Source organism: Penaeus monodon, chromosome 5 (assembly GCF_015228065.2).
Source record: "Penaeus monodon isolate SGIC_2016 chromosome 5, NSTDA_Pmon_1, whole genome shotgun sequence".
Classification (NCBI taxonomy): Eukaryota; Metazoa; Arthropoda; class Malacostraca; order Decapoda; family Penaeidae; genus Penaeus; species Penaeus monodon.
In genome coordinates, this window is record NC_051390.1 from 34,192,136 (window position 1) to 34,199,635 (window position 7,500).

At 39.8% G+C, this 7,500-nt stretch overlaps 1 protein-coding gene across 1 annotated transcript in view; it reads left to right on the forward strand.

The window, feature by feature from the left end:
- The window catches only part of LOC119573176 (GATA-binding factor 2-like), a 161,047-nt gene that overhangs the window by 74,345 nt on the left and 79,202 nt on the right, over positions 1 to 7,500 (forward strand). The gene's annotated exons all lie outside the window — the stretch shown is intronic.

Here is a 7,500-nt window from a genome sequence, read left to right on the forward strand (position 1 = left end):
AGACGCAGGCAATAACAATTGCAGAAAGACTTCACTACTAATGCGGCGATCTGCCATTAACATGCCTGGCACAGATATTTACCCATGCAATATGCACAAGTATAATCGCAAAAACAAAAACAGCCCAAAGGAGCAACTCGGCGGCAAATACTAGCATAACCATTAGCATGTCAGCACAACGACAACACACTGAGGGTTGCATGACTAAGATCAATACCCCGTGATGATGGGATGTGTGAGCCGCGCCAGGCCAAGTAACACTTCCAAGATTTCTTGCATACGCTTCGTTCGCGCTTTCTCATTGCATCAAAGTAGTGTGCAAGAGCGGTGCATACACTAATGACACAAGCTTTTTTTTTTTTTTTTTTTTTTTTGGGGGGGGGGGTGTTACTACTTAGTGAAAATGGAAACATCCTTTCCAATTTTTTTTTCTCTCACGAAAACTTTCTGTAAGGCCTTGTTTTATAATCCTTCACCTCTCTTTTATGTACTTAAATAACCTCAACAACGTGGATACTTACTAACAGTGATTAATGTGTTTCCAGCATTTACCAATATATGATAAATGCATCTTGAAAAGATTTATCAGATGCTGCATTTTAATGTACTAACTTAATTGTTTAATAGGATTACTTTTTTGGATGCCACAACTCGATATATTAACATTCTCGTTATATACGCCTTTCTTTTTTTTTTTTAGAGAGAGAGAGAGAGGTGAAAAATGAAGGTGAGCTTCCCTCTAAGAAAGTGTGAACATCAACATAGGCGCGTAGCTCCTCATACTTACAATGTCTTATCGCGAAAGCCAAATGGTGAATGATGGGATTCAATGGTATATCATATCAGCGAAGGGATGATCACTCACAATTATTCCCGATCTTCCTGACATAAAAGAAATACTGGCAACCGAACAGTGCTTGTATAACTTTAAATGCAAACATTTACGATTATTATTTTCTTGATATTCTGTCGTATGTATTGAATGTTATTTTTTGGGGGTGGCTCTTATCTTTCTCTTCACCTGCATCTCAAATTCTCATGTTTCTATTATTCGTTGTTGTTTTTTATTGTTTCTTCCTGTTTTCATCTTCATATTCTTTCATTCCTTCATCTTGCAGGCTTCCCTTGTTTACATACTCCTCTAATCTTCTTTAACCCTATCTCTCTTTGTAGTTGCTCCTCTTGTCTATCTGTAATAATTTCACTTATTTTTCTACATTCTTAGAAAAATATATCTACAATCTTTTCAGTTCTGCCTCATCCTATTCACTTTCCCCTTTCCTACATCTGCTTCTGCTTCGTGCACTTCTCTGCCACCGACATTCTCTTGTGCCATCTATCTTCTTTATTTTCTTTGTCTTCTCACTTCTCTCGCTCCCCCCCCCCCCGCCCTCTCTCTCTCTCTCTCTCTCTCTCTCTCTCTCTCTCTCTCTCTCTCTCTATCTATCTATCTATCTCTCTCTCTCTCTCTCTCTCTCCTTCCCTCCCTCCATCTCTCTCTCTCTCTCTATGACTCTCTCTCTCTCTCTCTCTCTCTCTTCTCTCTCTCTCTCTCTCTCTATGATCTCTCTCTCTCTCTCTCTCTCTCTCTCTCTCTCTCTCTCTCTCTCTCTCTCTCTCTCTCTCTCTCTCTCCTCTCATCCTTCTGGCAAGCACGACGCTGCCAAGGGGGACGAAAGCCACCAATCAATTCGAGATATTCTGTGCCACTTCAATCCGGCATTTTATCAGCCAGTCCAATCGCTTTGCCTCGCTTTGCCTCGAGACCTCCGCGTCCCCTCACTCTTTCCCTTCTGGTTCCTCCTTTATTTGTGTTTTTCTCTCTTTTCTTTCCCATTTTCCCTCTCCATTGTCTTGATTGATGTCCTATCCTTCGGTTTATGTTTATGTGCTTATTAATACGGAATATTTTGCTGTTTTTTCTCGATATTGCCCTCCTCTATCTTTCCGTCTTGCTGTCTTAAACCGGAAGGTCTCTTTCAACCATCTTTCTTTTTATTTCTGTGCATCATTTTTACAGATGAAGCACCAAACTCTTCAGTATCACCACTTAGTCTGTAGCCGAAAAATATATTAATACAGATTGTAATAACAAAAATAATTACTCTTCATGTAACATCACAAATGATTCCCCTGTTATCATGTTATTCCCTGTAAACCCTATCTATTCAAACTTTTGTTCTACAAGTGCACTCATCGCTTTGTTTCAAACCGTCATTGCAAGCGCTTCAAAGCCCTCCCCTCTCCGCCCTGCCCCCCTTTACTGCACCAGAGTCCGGTTATATGCTCTGTAAACATAGAATATTCACTTATTGATGATCTGCCATGATATTCGCAGCAGATTGAAATTCATCGCGATGTGACAAGGTTCGAAAACAATTTTAGATAGCCTGTGTGTTCACCCTCTTGTTTGCATAAATGGTTATAGTAATTGATTTCCACATCCCATAGCCCTTACTTACTTCGTACTATTCCTGCGTCGTTTTATCGACGATGATGATATTCCAATGGTAAGGAAAAGAATATGACCGTATACGACCTCACGTGACACGGCCTTTGTGACAGGCTTCGTTAATAATTCATGTAAACAATTCACACCGCCGCACGGAAGCCTTTGGGAATACGAGCTGGGGGGTCACGAAACGAAGCTACACAATTTTTACCTTTACACTTAGCGTGCATTGTGCTTATTGTTGCGTGCTCGATGCCCGGGGAGAAGATTCATATAGGAGGACCTCTATTTGACTTTTTTACCTGCCTAATTGGCGTTGCGTGCTGGTGTTACATATATTGTCAGTCTCACAAATCGTGAATTGTGTCATAGCTGAGCAAAACATTGCCAGTGACGGTGAATTATGAAATTCAGGGTGTAATTTTTCCCAACGGAACGAAAAGAGCACAGATAAAATAAAAGAAAGGGGATTTTTTTCTCTTAGTCTGGTACCATGTTTGCTTTCCTTATTTTTTTTTTTTTCGTCTGATGATTGAATAAGAAAGAAATCATGATAAACTTTCTGTTTTTTCCCCTCGTCTTTGTCTAACGAGACTTACAAACTAAAAAGAATAGACACATGTAAATGTTACGACGAGAAGAAAATGTAAAGTGAATTACTGCACATATTCTTTACATTTATTACTAATACTTTGGAGTAAGTTCAGCAAAACACTACAATAAGAAGGAGACACAATTGGACTGGCGCAATATCGTTTAGAACAGAGAAATATATAAAGTGACTGAACACAAGCACAGTCAGGAAAGAATTAATTTTTAATATCTACTGCATTGCCTTTTCAAACTGGTTTAATGCACGAGGAAACAAGGTCTCGAAAATACGAAAACAACTTCAGAAAAGAAAACGCACATCCGAACGGCTATTACACAAATCAACCCGTCGACAGGACATGGCAAAAGTAAACAGCGAACCCCAACTTTGCTCCTCCCGTCTATCGATTACTCTTGCCTTGTGGTGCCTCCGTGTAAATGGACCGCATGCGACCATATGCCACAGGCGCCAACGTTTGTCCCTTTCTATATATTTATGAGAGAGAGAGAAAGAGAGAGAGAAGAGAGAGAGAGAGAGAGAGAGAGAGAGAGAGAGAGAGAGAGAGAGAGAGAGAGAGAGAGAGAGAGAGAGAGAGAGAGAGAGAGTGAGAGAGGGAGGGAGAGAGAGAGAGAGAGAGAAGCAAGAGGAAAGAAAGCAAGCAGGTACGTAGTTAGATAGATAGAATGGTGTATATGGAAACACTACGAATTCATATGCAAATGCATGATGATTTTTTTTTCTATGGCTGGTATTTCAGGAGATTCAAAGACAAGTTTCTTATCCAACAAGAATGAAACAAGAACACGAAGAAAAACTAAAGTAAGTATATGTTTATGCGTGTGTATGTGGCCAATTTATGCTGAGGTTCCTTTCAGAAATTTGTATAAAATTTGTTACCTGTTTTAAATAACGGGGATAAGGGGAAAGGGGGGAATACAAGAACAAAATATATTTTAAACAGGCATCTCTCTTTATATCTTGAGCATATATCTCTCGTATGTAATGGTTCGAAATGTCGTATTTCGTTAGTCTTAGTGACATCTGCAATTGTAAAAGCATGATGAAAATGGCAAGAAAAAATGTGAGAGACAAAGAGAAGGAAGAAAACATAAGTGAAAAATACTGTGTGTGTGTGTGTGTGTGTGTGTGTGTGTGTGAGTGTGTGTGTGTGTGTGTGTGTGTGTGTGTGTGTGTGTGTGTGTGTGCACGTGCGTGTATGTGTGTATGTGTATGCGCGTATATGTGGGTGTAATCATACAATTTTATCGCACTAGTCATATACTTGTAATTGCCTATTTCATTGATAATGCAAGGTTTCCAATTTAACAAATACTTCTGATCACCTGCCCATATAACTTCAGAAAATATGAGAATTTGAATGATGGACATAACAAAAAATTATTTGATGTGGCCAGTAATGGCATCAGAAAAGGCAGAACGAAAATAACGAACAATAAATCTTAATAACAGTAAATGATATGGACAAATTCTTTTTTGCCGTACATTGAGTTTGTGCATTTGTTGTAGTGTAAGTTTTCCTTTCCCCTTATTAATGCAACAGGTTTTGAACAGGTGGCAAGAACATGTATATGGAATAACAGTGGCACAAGGGACGCGGGGGCTCGAGTACACTTGTAACGGCAGAAAATCCATAGTCAAGCGAAGCCAGCAGAAGGTGGCAGACCTTTTCGCTTCTTCTCATTCTCTTTCACTGTTCTTCGATGTTGCGCTCAAATACATTTGTCATTTCATAAATTTAACATAGATGATTTGAACTGAGCTCTTAGTAAGAGGCTTCAACATCATTTTCTCCGGTTTTTTTCTTTCTTTCTTTCTTTCTTTTCTTACTTTTCCTTCGCGTGATTGATTATTCCCTCACATCAAACATCCAGTTGTTTAAAGGTGGCCTCCTGTACGCCTTCATCTGTTTCTGGAAGTGTGTTAAGTGAGTCAAGTTCATGTCGTGGCGTTATCTTGTTGCTGCCTTTTTCGGTAACTGATATACACTTAATTGTCGCAAGTAATAAGCTTCATAATGGTTAGATGTGTTAGTATGTTAGATATATCTTCCTATTTAGTGCGTACGATAGTTAAAAAAATAGCTTTTCACATCTTGAGTTAACAGTTCTACAGTCAAACTACCTAATTATGATACCTTCTCCCGGAAATTATATCTTAATTACAGAAAATCTCCACAGCACAATCCACAACGTGTTCACTAATCCTCTTATTATCCTACAAGCCAGAGTATTATTTCTCCCCTTTAAAACATTTCATAAGAATTCTCATTCATCTTGCAGACAATGCAGTGATTCTAAAATCGCGAACTGTGAGTCATAATGAGAACACGCTGACAGCTCACGAGACGGAAGCAATCCAGTATCTAAAATAGCAAGCAAGGAAATGTCAGTCTAATAGTGTCATTCACTACATTTGTGCAGGTAAACGTGGTGAGGATTCTGCATTGCTTGTATGGCCTAAAAGGATACAAGAACAAAAGAAAGGCAAAGGAGAATATACAAAAAAGTGAAAGAAACTATGAGAAAGAAGACGAGGGGTGGAGAGCAAAGAAATAAAGACCGAAAAACGTTATTAAAGAGAAAGAGCCAGGCCATCGTCTACTGCACTCGGCCTCGACACACGGGACCACAGCGCGTCGCAACCCTGACTCAAGTTGGATATGAAGATTCCCCAACAGCAAAGATCTCATAAGAGATAAGATTAAATGACCTATAATTCTGGCCTGCCACACTAACTCACGAATGGCCAACACTCGAGCATAAAGTCATGTAGTCATCTTATCTCCAGAATCTTATAAAGAAGAAATTACCGTGAGTCAAGATGGTGTTTTGGCCCTAATCTACTGGTGACAAAATCTAGCTCCTCACGAGCCTCGCCACTCGATGAGTGATAAAAGGCAAAATGAAGACGAAGAAGAGAGATAAGCAGTGTGATTTGCCTCCATTACGAACACAAGGCACTCGTAAGAATCGTTTATATGAATTAATTTGAATATCCGAGACTTCTGTGAAGAAATTCTTACGAAGTGCTTTCTTTCGGATTCTTCCTACTAGCCGATTCGAGTCAAACTTTTGGCCCGGAAATATCTCCTTTTCCACTCTCAAAGACCCAGAAATCCATTTGGAGGAAGAGAAAGAAAAAAAGATAAGGAAATACTATGGGTCTCCAAAAAGTGAGGGCTCCACGTAACGTCTCTAATGCCGAGCCTCAAGTAGGTCCATCAGTGCGTGGCTGTCTTTGTTCGGATCCCTTCAGATCACTAGAATTCGATGATATTATTCTTTCTAAAATTCATGAATTATTATCATTAATGATTTAAGAGACAGTCTCCCGTAAACAATCAACAGAAAATTATATAATTCCATGTACACCAATCTGTTTCCTAAAAAGAAAACTAAACCGGTCTGAATTATACAAAATCAAGTAACTAAGCGTAGGATTCGGAGGCAGACAACCAATATCGACATGTCCATTTAACTCTGCTCAACTACTGCACTGGGAGACATAACCCCGAGTCATTAAGGTCCATTCTGTCGTCCATTGCAGCGGCTCCGTAGACCTTACGAGCCGTCACAAAGTTAATGTTACTCTGACAAACAGTTTGGTTGTGTGAATGCGCTCGTTTCCCGGCAACCGTATCTGATGGGAGCCATAATAGATTGCAGATATGACGTCAACAAGCTCCGCCCACAGAGGATATCTCTCCACCAATCAGATGGCTAGATAGCACCAGATAGCAACCAATCCGATGGCAGATAGCGGCAGATAGCGACCAATCAGATGGCAAGATAGAGCCTGATGGGTTGAGATAAGGGGCTGGAATATAAAGTCTGGAATTAGGGTAGGGAAAATATTCATGTTCCAAGAAATTTTGCCATTTAGGAATATTAAAGAAAATTGGACACTTTAATGCTAATGAGACAAACATCAAAGAGAATTTCTAGAGTTCCAGGCTTAGGCTGACTCTTTTATACTTTAAAGGCAAAAGGGATTTTACGATAGCTGAATAATATTTCTTCTGAACTTGTGTACAGGACGTAGATGCAAAGATCTTTAATGAAGAATGGGAAATAAATTAAATATTCATATGCACATTTTACATGCATCTTCAATACATTGGGTACACTACGTCTACAAGCAGAAATCACGACAAGAACCTGGAAAGATGTGTCTGGCAACCCTGCCGCGCCGCCAACCGGTTTGTCCCTCGGGAGCAGAGGGGAGTGGGCAGTGTTACCAACGGCAGCCAAAAACTACATCCGTCTGCCGATCAATACAGCAGGGTTAATATCGCTTTTTTGCTTTTTTCTTTACCTCAGATTTGTTAATGGAACGTGCAGACTATGCTATTTCTCTAATACTTAGAGCGGGTAATTGACTCGACACAGATGGGTTTAACAAGGAGTGTTTGCGGGAGGAAAACAAGGACTGGAAG